The sequence below is a fragment of the Chironomus tepperi genome, unplaced genomic scaffold (assembly GCF_022539635.2).
Source record: "Chironomus tepperi strain 1889 unplaced genomic scaffold, CSIRO-AGI_Ctep_v1 contig_298, whole genome shotgun sequence".
Taxonomy (NCBI): Eukaryota; Metazoa; Arthropoda; class Insecta; order Diptera; family Chironomidae; genus Chironomus; species Chironomus tepperi.
Genome location: NW_027226420.1, coordinates 2,271,895 through 2,288,156, shown reverse-complemented (window position 1 = coordinate 2,288,156; position 16,262 = coordinate 2,271,895). Strand labels below are relative to the sequence as shown.

General features: G+C 32.5%; 1 protein-coding gene across 2 annotated transcripts in view; it reads right to left on the bottom strand.

Moving 5' to 3' along the window:
- The window catches only part of LOC139092231 (uncharacterized), an 80,852-nt gene extending 67,061 nt beyond the window's left edge, over positions 1–13,791 (bottom strand). For both annotated transcript variants that reach the window (XM_070642556.1, XM_070642557.1), the window contains exons 1-2: positions 13,682–13,791; positions 13,216–13,306 (exon numbers count right to left, since the gene is read on the bottom strand). The gene's annotated coding sequence lies outside the window, so the exon portion shown is untranslated. The remainder of the gene's footprint in view (positions 1–13,215; positions 13,307–13,681) is intronic.
- Positions 13,792–16,262: the final 2,471 nt, after the last annotated feature.

The following is a 16,262-nucleotide window of genomic DNA, read 5'->3' as shown; positions in this document are numbered from 1 at the left end:
CCCAAGGCACTTGATAATCAACATTGATGATAAAATATGTTTTCATAATTATTCATAAATTTAATTAATATGATTATACATTCAAACACGATAAATGTATGCATAAGAGAAGTCATTAGCATAAAAATTACTTATAATTATAATTAAATTGGATTATTTTACATTGTTTAGATTTTAATCGATGACGATAAATTTTAATTAAATGCTTTGTGGGGTTGGTTTGTAAGTTAGCTCTTACAATTGATTGAATTATTGAAGAGCTCATGGAAAGATGCTGTCGATAGAGATGGTAATGCACTTGGCATCGGGAATTTGCAAGCGGTTGCCAGCTGTAGAGTTAGCTTCAGACGCAAATTAAGGAAGGCCATGGATCATAATTAATCTATACGGCCAGCGAAGTAAATTAGTATAGGTTAAATTATTGCACTAAAGTCTGATTTCTAGCAATTTGTAAGCAAAAAGAGCCATAATAGGGTCATTAGGTATAAACTAGAGCAGTGGTGGGCAACCTATGCGCCGCGAAATAACTTGGTGGTAAACGTTGACCACAACCGGACATAGTATGCGGTTCTTGGGACAAACTTTGACGGCCTATGTGCCACACAGGTTGCCAACCTCTGCTTTAGAAAATTGGACACCTGAGACAATGAAGGTTAGGATTTGACCTAGGTTTAAGCTCTCCCGAGGTCTCGGTATCCACAAATTCTCGAATTTTGAGTTTTTTGCCTATAAAAACCTTAGAATATTCAAGAATTTTGTCTAATAAGGTGAGTCTTAAGATTCACCAATGAGGATTGGAAAGCACACCACACCCCAGGCTTTCCCCTCTAGATATTTACGTGTTGGTCCTAACCGACAAATAGACCGCTTTAAGATACCGTAGTGGTCTTTCTGAAACATGACAGCATACTCTCTGCCTGTTTCAGTGGACATCATTTCCATACAAATCCCTTAAAAGTACAGAATTTTCATATTCAAATGACCCAAACCGTAAATAACCAAGTCTCTGCAAATATTTGCTTATGCCAATCTTATGCATATTCCTTACTTATTTATTAAGTCACACAAAGCAATTTTGAATTTCCGTAAGCACGCTTATCAATATTTTTGTTCCAGTAATTATTTCGTCGTCAGTTGCACATCGGCATGATTTCAATCAATTTAAAATTTTCGCAAACATCAAAAGCAGTTAAATAGCCATAAAACGACCCTAATTACATATTGTTCCTTTAATTTCATATCGAAAATGAAAGACAAAGAAATAAAAAAAAAAGCACTTTGCTGTTGAAATCATTGTCTAAACAGTTGTCAATGCATGTTCACGCTTATCGTGACTTTAAAGTGTTTCTTGCTTTTCGCCTCTTGTGTTTGTTGCCTTTTTTTATTTTTATTTGTTGCTCTCCATTTCTCCTTCTTTATTTTCGATTTCAATTTATTTATTTTTTTTTGCGTTGTTCTGCTTTTTTTGGTCTTCAGTTTGGCAAAATAAGAAGAAATAAATTACATGATATTGCTGATATACTCATTTAAATTATATGCATACAATGCACATAAGACAATTTGCAATTTTCTTCTTTAAAAAAAATTGAAAATTAAATGCTCGGTAGGAAAGTCAGGGTTGGATGATGAATATGGCAAGTGCAGGTCGGTGCAGTTCCTATTCTACATGATATGCTCAGTGTCTTAAGTGCTTAGTGTCTTAGTTGCCTTAGTTGCTTAGTGTCTTAGTTGCTCAGTGTCCCAATGTCTTAGTTGCTTAGTGTCTTAGTTGCTCAGTGTCTCAATTTCTTAGTTGCTTAGTATCTCAGTGTCTCAGTGTCTTAGTTGCTCAGTGTCTCAATGTCTTAGTTGCTCAGTGTCTTAATTGTACAGTGTCTTAATTGCTCAGTGTTTTAGTTGCTCAGTGTCTTAGTTGCTCAGTGTCTCAATGTCTTAGTTGCTCAGTGTCTTAATTGTACAGTGTCTTAGTTGCTCAGTGTCTTAATTGTACAGTGTCTTAGTTGCTCAGTGTCTCAATGTCTTAGTTGCTCAGTGTCTCAATGTCTTAGTTGCTTAGTGTTTCAGTGACTTAGTTGCTCAGTGTCTCAATGTCTTAGTTGCTCAGTGTCTCAATGTCTTAGTAGCTCAGTGGCTTAGTTGTTCAGTGCCTTAGTTGCTCCGTGTCTCAGTGTCTTAGTTGCTTAGTGTCTCAGTATCTTAGTTGCTTAGTGTCTTAATATCTCTCAAAAATATGACCCATGTCGTATCTAAAGTTCAAAATTTATCAAACCAAGTCCACAAAAACATCCAATCAGCTACCATAAAATCCTTCAAAATCTCTAAAACATCCTCCAATCCATACCCAACCCTGATCATACCGGGACGCCACACAGACTGAAATGAGAGGCGATTTCGCCTTTTTTTTTTGTTAAAAAAACTGAATTTAAAGCAGAAGAATCATAAAGGAATGAGCCGAAAAAAAATATGAGATTCAAGTGACGAGAGGAAGCGATGAAGAAACAGAAACAGAAATGAAATGAGTAAAAGATAATTGAATTATTTTTTCATAAATATACCACACCACGATGACCAATAAGAAAAAATTGTAGCAGTTTTGAGTTCATTTGTTTGGCACTGAAATACATCCAAGGCGATGTCGGTTGTCATTGAGAGAAATTGCGTACGGCAGAATGCAGAAAAAAAGAGGTTTTTTGCTCTTTACTCGTTCGTTTCCAACATTTTCCTCAACTATGAAATTTGTTTAAAAATAAACAGCGAGGAAATGTTGTTTTTTTTCGGTGACGGTGCTTAAATTGATGAAAAATTTTGTTCATTCGCGAGAATTATTTTTGGGGAGAAATTTTTGCGAGAGGATGAAACGATCTTTTCATATTTTTTACGACACGTTTAGTGACTCATGTTACTGAACTTTTCCATTAATTTTAAGAATTTTTTTGTGCGTGTTATGGATGACTAATTGCAAACCCAAGAGGCACATGTCGTTTATGAGGTAGACAAGTGGACAATATGATTAAGACCAGGAGGGTTGACCCAATGGTTGTTTGGATCAACTTTTATAAACAACATAGGACGGAATAGGTCAAAACTGAGAATTGTTACAAGCTCAGTGATTCGGCCAGCAATAGAGACAGATAGAAATCATTTTGTTGCAATCTAGGCTTCAAGTCGAAGCATGTTTCCTATAAGTAAGTAAGTATTAATTACCAACCTCCTCGGCTCCTTTTCTTCTATTAAAAGTCTCATTTTTGGATGGTTTTCTAAAGCCAATCGACTTCCAAGTGGCAACCAAGTGGCAGTCAAGCCGACATAATAATCAGAATCAAGCAACGTCTTATTCCATGTACTTCAATGTGACAACCATGAGGCAGTTAAACGGACAGTGTATTTAGAATCAAGCAACACGTTCTTAGCAATAATAGTCACTTGAAAGTCACTTTGTAGCTTCTTGGAAGTAACTATTCAAAGTATGTCACTACCAAGTGGCCGCAACACGTGTTACCATGGATCTCTAAGCAACTTACTACCAAATGGACGCCACATGTTGCCATGGATTCCTAAGCAACGCTAAATGTAAGAAAACTAAGTATGATCATCTAGTTGAAGCCAAGCATCATTTAAGACCTAACTTGGTTGATAGTTTAGAAGCTAACACTTGCAGAGCCTCGTCTGTAACTCATAAACATAGTCAACCAACTTGCTATTCCCTCAAAACACACATTTTATCCAACAAAACATCCAATAAAATTACAACTGTCTATAATCAGCCAGGAAAAACTTCTCTATCCCCACTTTATGAAAAAAGCATTTCTTTCTGCCTTGTCTTATTTGCATGCTGCCTGCTGCTGCTGCTCATTATTATTATTTTTTATTGTAATTGTTGCCATTTGTGGTCAACTGTATCAATTGTACACACCACACATTTATTTCAATTTATTTTTATTGATATTACATTTTATTTGTTGCAAACTTCATGCCTAACTGTCTGTATGCATGTTCGTTTACTTGATTGTCTGCCCCCAATGGCAAACAGTTGAGCAGACTTTCTTTTTAGCACTCATTCTTGGCTATATTCACAATTCACACCGTAAATATTGCAATTTAAATTCATTTAACACACAAAAATAAAATGGAATGAGCAGGCACGGGAATAATAAAATGGATGTCAAAATAGTGTGAGGAGGAGGAAATGTGGAATGAAGATTAGCGAGGAAAATTGTTTTGTTATCTTTTTAATAAGCATGGAAAATAAAAATATAAAAATAGTTTCATTCATAAGTAGATTATGCACATTTCTGCATATGTAATCTCTATTATATTATTTTATAGCTCAACAATATTTAGCGCATTTTTGAAAAACAACCACATAACCTCAGTTTGAACAGCTGGCTGGCTGATTGTTTAGCTCGCTGGCTGACTGGTTGTCTGACTGTCAGACTCGCTGGTTGTCTAGCTGACCGGCTATCTGTCTGTCCGGCCGGGGCTGGCTGCTTGGCTGTCTGGCTGGCCAGGCGCGCTTCACCCCCGCCAGACTGATCTCAGCCCCCAGACATCGTAGAGAGCTCTGGTTTGAAGCACTAGCTCAGTACTGTCGAGTTACTGGCTTATCGATTGGTTTGGTAGCTTAGAACCATAGTTAAATGCTATAATTATTGATTTTTCAATTTTCCATACAAAAAATTCACGTGTTTTTAGCCCCTTCAAATTTCAAATTTTTATCGACCGTTAATTTTCAAAAAAAAATTAACCGTTATTTTTCAAACAATTTTCATCTAATTTTCAAATGCAAAAATGCGCTTAAATCCCTTAATCAATAATACAAAGACTCTGAAACTATTTCTTATTCATTTAATTAAAAGAATTGACTGAGGATGAGATTAAGCTGCGAATAGAAACACAAATTTTCCATTAAATATCTATAAAAATGAGCATAAAAGATTCGCATTTTTAATTTTATACTATTTTTATTATGAATCAATTTCAATAAAAAAAAAAATAGCTTTTAATGTTTATTATACGAGTTTATTTCTAGATACAGTCATGACGATACATTACTGAATTCATGCTGATTCCATGAAGTTTACAATTTTTGTGCTGTATTTTTTGTGTGAATGAATATTTAATTGGAAAGTGTTTATGTTAAGTGTTTCTGTCTTGTTTAATCAATCTTTTAGTAAGTCAAATGATTTGCGAATTTATTATTGTGTCTATCCAAAAATTACAGCTTATTTGGATGTAAATTTTATGACTTTTTAATAATGACAATAACGGCGATGTCCTATTGTTTTGTTAGCTGAATTCACAACATGTCAAAACATTGGATGTCTTCATTGATCATGGATAACTTATTTTTAGTGCTTCTTTAATTGGCGAGATTATTCTGGGGAGTTCCAAGCTTTCACAAGTCTGTCTGGGTCAATGTAAACTGTCTTGTCAAACTTTTTTTTGGGGATATTGATGATGATCAATTACAGTTGTTAATGTTATGTTTTTTGGGTTTGGAAGTAGTTTTGACTTGTGTCAGTAATGTTACTCAGTATGAGGTGTTTAAGTGATCGATCTTTAGTGGGAATCACACCTATATCCTTATAAATGAGAGATATCTTAAGTTTCTAGCCTGATGTCTAACAATTCGGCTACAGAAGCCATGCATATACACGCCATAGATTATCATATAGACCTTAATGTCTCATGAAATTTTTGACTGTTTTTCTCGTACTTATTGTAATCAGGTAGATGAATCTATGATCTGATTTACTTCATTTTGATTGAAATTTTGGATTGTAATAGGAATCGAACCCACTTCGTATCAAACGCGAGGATTCAAAGGTTTTTAACTTATTTTCTAACCACTCTCCCACAGAAGTCTTACTCTCGAACCAGCATAAATGCCTACATATGACTCAAATCTTAAACTTCCACCAGAATCCCCCTCTACTCCATCAAATGCCAACCATACCAAATCCATCAATCGATATTTTGAAATACACAAACGACTCTCAAACTTATCATAATTCCATCAATAAATCCATCACAATTATAAAGCCATCCTAACAGCTACTTAAGCATAATATATCCTCAATAAGTATTTTTTTTTTATTTCAAAATATACAAATCTCAAGAGCACTCAAATAGAGAGTGGAAACAAGTTATAATCTATTTAATATTCAATTTGCATTTTATGCTTCTCAAAAATGAAAAGAATTCTCTATTTTGTGCCCGATCAGTATATTTTGGAGTGTTGACTATACGGCAGGCAAGTGAGGAGTTTGGGTAAAGGGTAAATTGAACTGAACAGCGATCACATGGCAGTTAAAGTAATTCTGTAGCTGTCTAGAAATCACTTTGCAGTGGAAATCTCTTATAAGTCAGGTTGGACAAGGAAATCACTTTTAAGCTACTAAATAGTGATCAACACTCAATCATCGATTGTTGGTCGCTTGTTGAATTCGTAGAAGCTGGTAGACAGTGACTTGGCAGCTGCTTAGAAGCCGACTGGCAATCGTTTGCTCCCTGCTTTAAATCTGCTTAGTAGTCACTTGTTAATCGTTTAAAAGTCGCTTGACTGTTATTTGGCAGTCGCTAAGAAGCTACTTGGCAGTGACAGCTATTTGGTTAGAAGTCACTTGGTAGTCACTTGATTATAACTTAGAAGTCGCCGGACTGTATCATTAATGTGTAGCCGCTTAGGAGTCTTTAGGTAATGGCAGCTACATTATAGCAACTTAGAAGTCACTGCCAATTGATTACTCTTGGTACTATCTGAATATCAGCCTTTATTGCTGTTTATACAGCATTTCAATGTATGCTGTTCGGGCTATGATTATCATAAACGCATAATTTTTTTTTTTTTTGCCATCACCATTCACACAATAGCTTTGGTTGACTTGAAATTGTTTAGTCTGCAAGCGTGAAGAAAGGCACAGCAAAATATAAAAAGCTGTTAAGTCATGATCATCATAAAGTGTTAAATATTTATAGCAGTTTTCATTTAAAAACTAAATTTATTTAAATGCCTTTGAGGTAAAATGAAATTGTACACAACAAAGTCGCAGTCTAAGTAGAAGCGAGTGAGAAATTGTAAGCATCTCATCTGTAGACATAAATATGAAATTTTTTACACTTCTGTATTTTTTTCTCTTTCTGTCTCTTACTTCTTATAAATATTCTTATTATTATTTTGAGTGCTATTGAAAGGAATTAGTTGTGACTGCCTGTACATTGCGCACTCATAAATTTTCATTTTCTATTTCTTCTTTACGAATAAAAAAGAATCCGATACATTAAGTATATTTTGTGTCTCTTTTATTGACATCTACTAGCATTTAAATCGATATTAGAATCAAGGTTAGTTTATTTATTGAATTTTATGGCTATTAGAGAATACATTCCTGATATTATTGGCACTCTTTGTCGTGGATTTACATAATTTTACTTGAATTCATTTGAGGTCATTTCATTTTATGACTTAAATCTCCTTTTCTTTGATGTTGTTTTATGGTGGGTCAAGTTGGAAGTGATGTTTTGCTGTTTTTGAAAGGGGTCTGGAGTAGAACTACTACTTGATGAGCTGGTCTGTTTAGATTAAAGCGGGCTTTTTGGATTTTTATACAGCAATTCAAGTTATTGACCCGATACCTAACCTAGAATCCAAAATTCTTCTTGAATCTCATGCATTTAGCACTCGAAGTAACTAAACCAGTGAAAGGCAACCTTATTTTGTCCGCGGCACACTTTGGTGGAAAAGCCGCAATCCATACAGTCTATAGCATGTCGTGACATGCGGTTCATGGCATTTCCTATGCGCCGCGACCCATAGGTTGTCCACAACTGCACTAAACCTTTGAAAAAACACAAATTTTGGAATGGTAGGATTCGAACCGACAACCTTTGAGTTGACCAAACTGAATCTGAGTTAAATACCTTGCCAACTACTCTATTAAGGCACTAAACTTCCAATTGTACAACAAACAAACAAGCATATACTAAAGTTCGGAAATCTACACTTATCTACTCGTTAATAACTGTAGATTATCAGTTAATCCTTCCCGAACCCTAGCATACACCTTCCAACAACCCCATCTTCCTTAAAACATCACTCCCAATCAACTCCCTATAGTCATTATGTCTCCCATTATCATTTATTATGATGATCTCTTCCAATGCCACTGTTGAGTTACCAATAAAATTTTACAGCCCTTTATTTGTCATCATTACAGGTGTAAATGCATGAATATAATCGCATTGCATGACATTTATGAGTTAAATTCCATCTACAACTTTAAAAATTAACAATGGAAATGACGTTGACCACTGATTACTAGTATGAGGCTCATTAAGTTTGTTGGTTTTTATGAGATTTGTTTTATTTTTATGGCTGTAGCTACTTGAAGTTGAATTATTAAGGATTAAATTCCTTACTGGATCTACAGAATGCTTAAGGCATTCACAAACTCATTACAATGTAATGAAAAGTTGGCTGTAAAGCCGCAATAAATAATGCATAGCTGGATATTCTTTAAGAATAGCTACGGGTACATTGAAGCATGCCACAACCATAGAAAATTGTATTTTATGCATAGCAGCAATGAAGATAGTGAAGCCATTAAGTTGAAGATATTGCTGATAATCACAATGACTTGAACCTCAATACCAGGAATAATTCACAAAATTATTATTCTAAACTCAATTTAAATTTTCGTTGAATTTCCCACACACAAAAAGTCCATCAAAACTGATTCAAATCAATTCCGATAATTCCTTACACAATGCAAAAAGCACTTAAAACTATGCAAAAAAATATTGCGCAAATTTATAGACATTAGCGTGCGGTCTCTAAAACATATCTAAAACATGTGACCCATTTTAATCGTCTTGATTTCTTTTATTGCCAATAAAAAGCTGACAAAATATTTCTATTGCTATATTTCATAATCTGACACAATTTTAATACCTAAAATTAATAAATTACGCAACATCAAATCATGTCAAATTTCATTTATTTCATTACTTAAATAGACACAATTCATGTTGACAAAACATCAAAAAGCATTAGCATTGTCAGCATACAACAAGAAGTATCAAGAAGAAAATAAGAAGAAAGAGCAACAAAAGATAGTGAAAAAAGTGTGCGCTTAATGTTACTTTGATGCTAATAGTTGACATGAAGTTTCTATTAGGCATCGCACCCACGCACGATTTACTTTTTACAATATTTTATTTATTTCAGCCGTTAAAGCTCGAGAGCAACAAAAAAAGAGTCTAGTATGGAAGGTGTGGCACGTGGCCAGTGGACAGGAACGCATTTTATTTGCAAAGATAGAGCAGATTTGATTACTCAGACTTAAGGACAATTCAAACTGGCGAATTTGACGAAACTGATCGATTAAGAGCTATCTGAACAGACTGAACTGTAATAAATGTTGTAGTAGATGGACTAAGGACTGTCGGAGCTGTCAGAAAAGACGGAAATGACGATACTGATGGACTAAGAATTAAAAGACTTATGAAACTGATGGATCTAACGGGGCCGACAGAACTGACGGGTCTTGCAGAATTGACAGGAGTGACAAAAGTGACGAGACTTACAAGACTGACGGGGCTTAAAGAACTGACAAAAGTGACAGAATTGACAAAAGAGGCAGAACTGGCCTAACTTACAGGACTGACCGGATTGACAAAACTGATAAAGCTGTTAGGACTGACAGGGCCGGCTAAACTGACAAAACTGACAAGACTAACTAAATTGACAGAACTGATTTAAGTGACAAAACTGATCATTCTGATTGACTCAACCACTTAAAAACTGAAGACCAGAACCAAACATCAGCAAGATACCCAGACAAACTGATAAAATCCCAACAATTCTGTCATTTCATTCTAGGAAAATGCGTTTAACAAAGTCAAGAAAAATAAGAAACATAAAGCAGTCAGTCCGGCAAGTATAGGCTAAACGACGAAAGATAAGATAGAGATAAATCGGAAGAAAATGTGAATTGAATTATTAAGGTGAGATTAATGCCATAGAGAAAAGAAAGACATAACAAATGCGCGTAGGCATTTTACAATAGCTACTATAAAGGTGATAATCGAATACAATTTATATGCAATAGTGGTAGAGAAAAAAGACATGGATAGATTGTGACAATTGACAAATGATTAAATGATCGTTTAACGACATAATTTTATTAATCATATTGATAATGTGCCGATGGCAATAAAATAAAATAGCGGAATGTCTACTTTAACCATTTCGTTATCATCGATCGATCGAGCAATGCGATGAGCATCAAACAATTATAACTTTGTTGCTGCTCGTCACATACTCAACAGTCAATTTATTGTTCAAGTAGTAGATCACATTACATGACGACTGACTCAACAATTACCATATGTTTGTATATTCTCATCAGACACATTTGATCTCAAATTCAGTCTACAACCTCCACCGTGCCATAGATGAATAAACTTTATGAAAATCTACAAAAATTTCTTGTCATTTTTCATTTTTTTGTGGTTTTTTTGTTTTCTTTACAAACTTTTTGCTGATGTTGCTGCTTATTATGCGTGTTTCTAGTTTCTTTTGAATTACTTTTTCATGCGTATGCTGTGCTTGTTGTTAACAATAACAGTTTGGAAAAATGTGCGACAATATTTATAGAAAATAAAAGAAATATTGAGGCACGAAAATGAGAAATGTGAAGTACATGGGTGGAATTTTTGATGGGGATTTTTAAGGGAATTTTAGCATTTGTAAGGGCTAAATTCGTTCATTAAATCAGTTTAATGAAATTTTCTAGGCACTTTCAGATCCTGGCATAAACACCAAAATGAAGCACCACCCTAGTGACTACATTTCTTAGTAGGCAAAATTCAGTGTAACCAGTTAAAGGCCAGATGAAGTCTCAATATTTAAATTAACTACTAATGACTTTCTGGACGGAAAGAGATTTCGAGACATACCGAGGAGCTCATGAGATTACTGTGTGAGCAACGATGCAAAAGTGCTGGGAACTAAAAACTAGCAGAATTTACTTTAAGGTAGATCTAGCTTCCGACGATCTCTAAATGCGACATTGGACCCTCGTGCGCCTTCGCCAAGGAAGGATACTTAAAGTAAGTTAAATGCGACTTAATGTCTTACTTACTTACTGGAACCATGCTCCGACTTGGAACCTAGGTTGCTACAAAAGGCCTTCCATCTGACTCTGTTGCTGACTGTATCACAAAACTTGTACAAATTCTCTGGAATTAAACTTAATGTCTAGCTGATGACTAATTCTAACGGTTGATTGTCCATTTAGAATTGAAAACAGCTTGGACCTTTAAATATAATTTCTTTTCAATTCAAACCAACACATTAAATTGCAAAAGTCTTTAATCAAAATCAAGGTTCGAATCCTTCAGTTACTGTATCTATGTAATTATGAAAAACTTGCTTCACCAATGCACTTTTTTTTTTGTACAAAAAATTTCATAAAGTCCACCAAATTACAGATATTTCCGGTCACTCCATTCACAAAGTCATTAAATGTCCATAAGTATCACAACAAAATTTCATCTGATGTACACAACAAATAAATTCGAAACTTTAAGTCCACAAGAAGAAATTCGGTCCATTAAATAAAGATAAATTTGAAAATTTAATGCTTGCAAATTAAAATCGATGATAATGATCGGTTTATTGTTATATTCAGCAGTTAAAATCACCACGACAGAAAGTCTATTGTGAGATTTTTGGGAATTTTTATAAGTTTGCGGAATGCTCAACAGTTAATTTAAAGAATTTATTGCGATTTTAATTAAACTTTATGCTCGAATCTATTCATAAAAATTAAAAACATCATTAATTCAATCCATTCGCACTAAAATCTCATCGTTTTGCTCATCTTTCATTACTTTTTGCAAGATTTTTTTCGCAATTACAATTTGAAATGAAAGAAATGGACGTAAGGAGCTTCAAAGACATGTTTTTCATTTCTAATTCTCTCGGATTTCACACAAAAATGAGATAGAATTAATTTTTAAAAATAATTTCTTTTTTTGTTTCTTTTGCAGAAGTGAAAATTTCTCTCACTAATTCTCATCGGAAGAAAGAATGATATTTGAGTTTGAAGTCTCTTCTAGGAAGTGACTAAGTGTATAAGGTGTAAAAGAAATTTGACAATTTTTAAGAAATTTGGGTTTTGAAAATTTGAGGAAAAAAATTAAAAAAGAAATTTAAATTTAAAATTGCATGAAATTTAAATTTGAAAAATATGAAAACATTTAGATTTGAAAAATTTAAGAAGTTCTTAAGAAATTTAATTTTAAAATTCTTTAAAAACATTTGAATTTGAAAATTCAACCAAATTTAAATTTGAAAATTTTAAGAAATTTAAACTTAAAAATTTTAAAGAAGTTTAAAATTGAAAATTTTAAGAAATTTAAATTTGGAAAATCTGAAACTTTTAAGAAATTTGAATTTAAAAATTTTTTAATAAATAAATATTTGAAAATTTAATGAAATTTAAATTTGAAAATTAAATTTCAAAATCTTTTAAGAAATTTTAGTTTGAATATTTTAAGAAACTTAAATTTGAAAATTTTACGAAATTCAAATATCAAAATCTTTTAAGAAATATTAATTTGAATATTTACTTAAATTTGAAAATTTTAAAAAATTCAAATTTGGAAAATTTTAAGAGTTTTAAATTCGAAACTTTTAAGAAATTTAAATTTGAAAATTTTAATGAATTTAAATTTGAAAATTTTATGAAATTTAAATCTAAAAATTTTAAGAAATTCAAATTTGAAAATTCTAAGAAATTTAAATTAAGACCCTCGTAAAAAAATCGAAAAACACAACTTTTTTGAAAATAAGTAATAAAAAAGTAGCTCAACAAAGCTTCCCACTCAACACAATAAAAGATTCTCAAAATAAAATTTGGAGCTGACCAAGCCCAACAAATAAACAAAACAAAATGTCTACAAAACATCAAGTCCCACACGCAAAAAAAAATAACTGCAACAAAGCAATCGAAATCGAGATGAAAGATTGAAAATTTATTTGAATAAAACCTTAAGTATTGTGTGCTTTGCGAGAAGCACTAAGGTAAAAATAATGATAGTAATAAAAGTGAAGTGAAAGAACATGAAAATTATTTTTCGCATACAAATCATTTTTTTGCATGAAATTCCGCTGTAAAAATGTAAATATTTATGTTTAATGTTGCATACCTGTCGTTTTTTATTCGCTGTTTTATCTCTCACTATTTTATTCCTTCTTTTATTTTAGCTTCAATCCATTAAATCACCTTCGTTTTTTATTCTGCAGCAAAAAAAATACAAAAAATAAATTTTTTATAAAATATTTGCTGATTGTACACTACACGCAATTTATTGTGTGTTTTATTCACTATGGATAGAAATGGCTGCTCAGACACAACACAAATTCCTTTTTTACTATAATAATAATATTTAAAATAGGCACACGATATAATTCAAAATCATGCTAAGAATTTATGATATCTACAAGCGATAAATTTAAATAAATATTTTTTTATTCTTTTTTTTTTACTTCCAATTTTGATTTTTTTTTCTTTTATTTGTTTTTTTAGCACGTGCCAAAATCAAATTCATCTCTAATCTCATTCATCAATTTTTTTTTCTACTTCCAAATTTCACTTTTTCTAATTTTTCTTACATTTTTTTATTTTTTATTCTTTCTAATCCGCTTCTATATTTTCGATGCACGTGAACTACGGTCAAGAATATTTTTCGATCATTACAATGTGTTATTTACGAGCGCTAAGCGCAGACTGATCGACCGATCATGAAACAATTTCTTTGCACATTAAATGTAAAACTGAGCAACTTTTTCTCTTTTTCTGCTTTTGTTTGCTCACGAGGAGCTGATCGCGCGCAGTGATTCTCTCTGATTTTGCTTTTTTTCTTTTGAAAGAGAATTTACTGCGTTGTGAATGAAGGGATTGGACCAAATTAAATTAATTTGATAAGGTGAAGAACTTGTTATTGAAGAAGAGTCAATAACTGCTTTTTTTGGAGGTACTTATGACAATATATGTAGCAGTGATTGAAGATTACTTAGGTTGAAGTTTGATTCAGTCGATTTTAAAAATGATGAGTCAAGTCATGAGAAATTAAATCAAGTTGAGGGAATCTGATCTCAACTAAGTTGAGTCCAGGATCGAGTCAAGTTTGACTAAAATCCAGTCGATTTCAACAAAATCAACTCATTAAAAACGAGTTGACTACAGTCAACCCCAACAAAATTGTCTTAGAATGACTTCAACAAATTTGAATCAAGTCAACTACAACAAATTAGATTCAAAATGATTTTAATCAAACCAAGTCAAGTTGACTTTAATTAAATCAAGTCTAGTTTACTTTAATCAAATCAAGTCAAGATGACTTTAATCAAATCAAGTCAAGTTGACTTTAATTAAATCATGTCAAGTTGACTTAAATTTGATTTAAATCAACTTTAATAAATTTGAGTCAAGTTGATTTGAATAAATTAGATTCAAGTTGTCTTGAACAAAGTAAAATCAAGTCAACTTGAACAAAAAAATCCATTTGATTTTTAAAAATAAGAATCAAGTTGAATAGAATAAATTAGAATCAAGTAGACTTGAACAAAGCATCATCAAGTTGGCTTGAACAAGTAACATCAAGTTGGCATGAACAAAGCAGCATCCAGTTGCCTTGGACAAAACAGAATCAAGTTGACTTAAACCAAGGAGAATCAAATTGAAATGGATAATGTAGATTCAAATTCACTTGCACAATTTAGAATCAAGTTGACTTCAAATATTTCGTAACAAGCTGACTGAATTTTAGTCAAGTCGACTAGAATCAACTTAGTACAATTTCAACAAAAGTAATTAATAAGTAATCAGTGTATAAGATTCAATCAAGAGACTAATCACCTTATCGAGAATCGAACCCATCGGTGATCCCAGAATTGATTTTACATTATTCAAATTCCAAAGTTCTAATAAACTCCCCCACCAAACTAACTCAACCTAATTTCACACAAATTCACTCAGTTACAATATTTTCAATTACTGAATGAACAAACAGTCAGTCAATTGATTGCACTTCACAATCGATAATAATAACAACAAGCCATGCTGCCTTGTTTTTAATGAGCCACCGAAGAGTTATTAAGTGAATTAAATTAAGTCCTGCGGTGAATAAGTTTTTCCTTCTTCTCCTTTCCTGTGTGTGTCTTTTTAAACAGCATCGTATAAATCTCTACATGCTCAGTATACTGTATTTTTTTTATCATTTCAATTACACACAGTTTATGCTAAAAAGTATGTATAAATAAAAAGAATAAAGATCAGCAATACCTAATGTAAAACTAATGATCAACATTTATCACTATGACATTTAATGGTCACCTAAAGGCAATCACGGAATTGGAATTGAAAGCAGCACATTAAGGTCGATCGGGTTTTTTTTTTGTGTAATTTGAAACAATATCGCGATGATATTAATCTATTTTGATTGATTTTCTTCCCGATGATCTTTATTTTTCATTTAAATAGATTTTCTCAGCACTCTCTCGGGAGGATGTAATTGGTTATTGGATGCATGTAGTCGTACATAGATAAGAAATTGTTACATGTTTTAATTGAAATGTGATTGAATTTTATGGACGTTGAGGAATGCTGTTAATTAAATTGGAATTCATTGGTTTTGAATAGGTGCTGCATTGAAATATTTATTGGTCATGTTTTTCAGATACTTTTGTGTATTCCAGCATGCTGCATGCTTCAATTCATTAGTCAGTTTGACTGGTTGATCAGCCAATTAGCAAATGAGTAGTAACATTTAGGATTAACAAAATTTATTGAATTAATTAATGAATATGCACAAGACTAGACTTAAAGTAGTTATTGCAGCATATGCTTGCCACTTTTTTGCATTGAATAAAGTTTAATTCATGCGCGAAAAGCCGATGTTAGACATAATTAAACTGAAAATAAAACTCGAAGTGAGAAAAAAACACGTGTTTTTCAAATTTGAATTTTTTAAATACGTTAGAATTTTAACTGATAAATTTTAGGTAAATTGCCTGAATTTGGGTGTTCTGAAATCAAAATTTAAATGCTTGACATAATCTCGCAGACATCTCAGAATCTACAAACTTCAGTTACATTCTTCAACTAACTCCTTAAATCACTCTCAACTCCCATTCATTCTCAAGTTTCATTTTATGTTTCCCAGCTTGTTTTCATCGATATTATCAGATATAT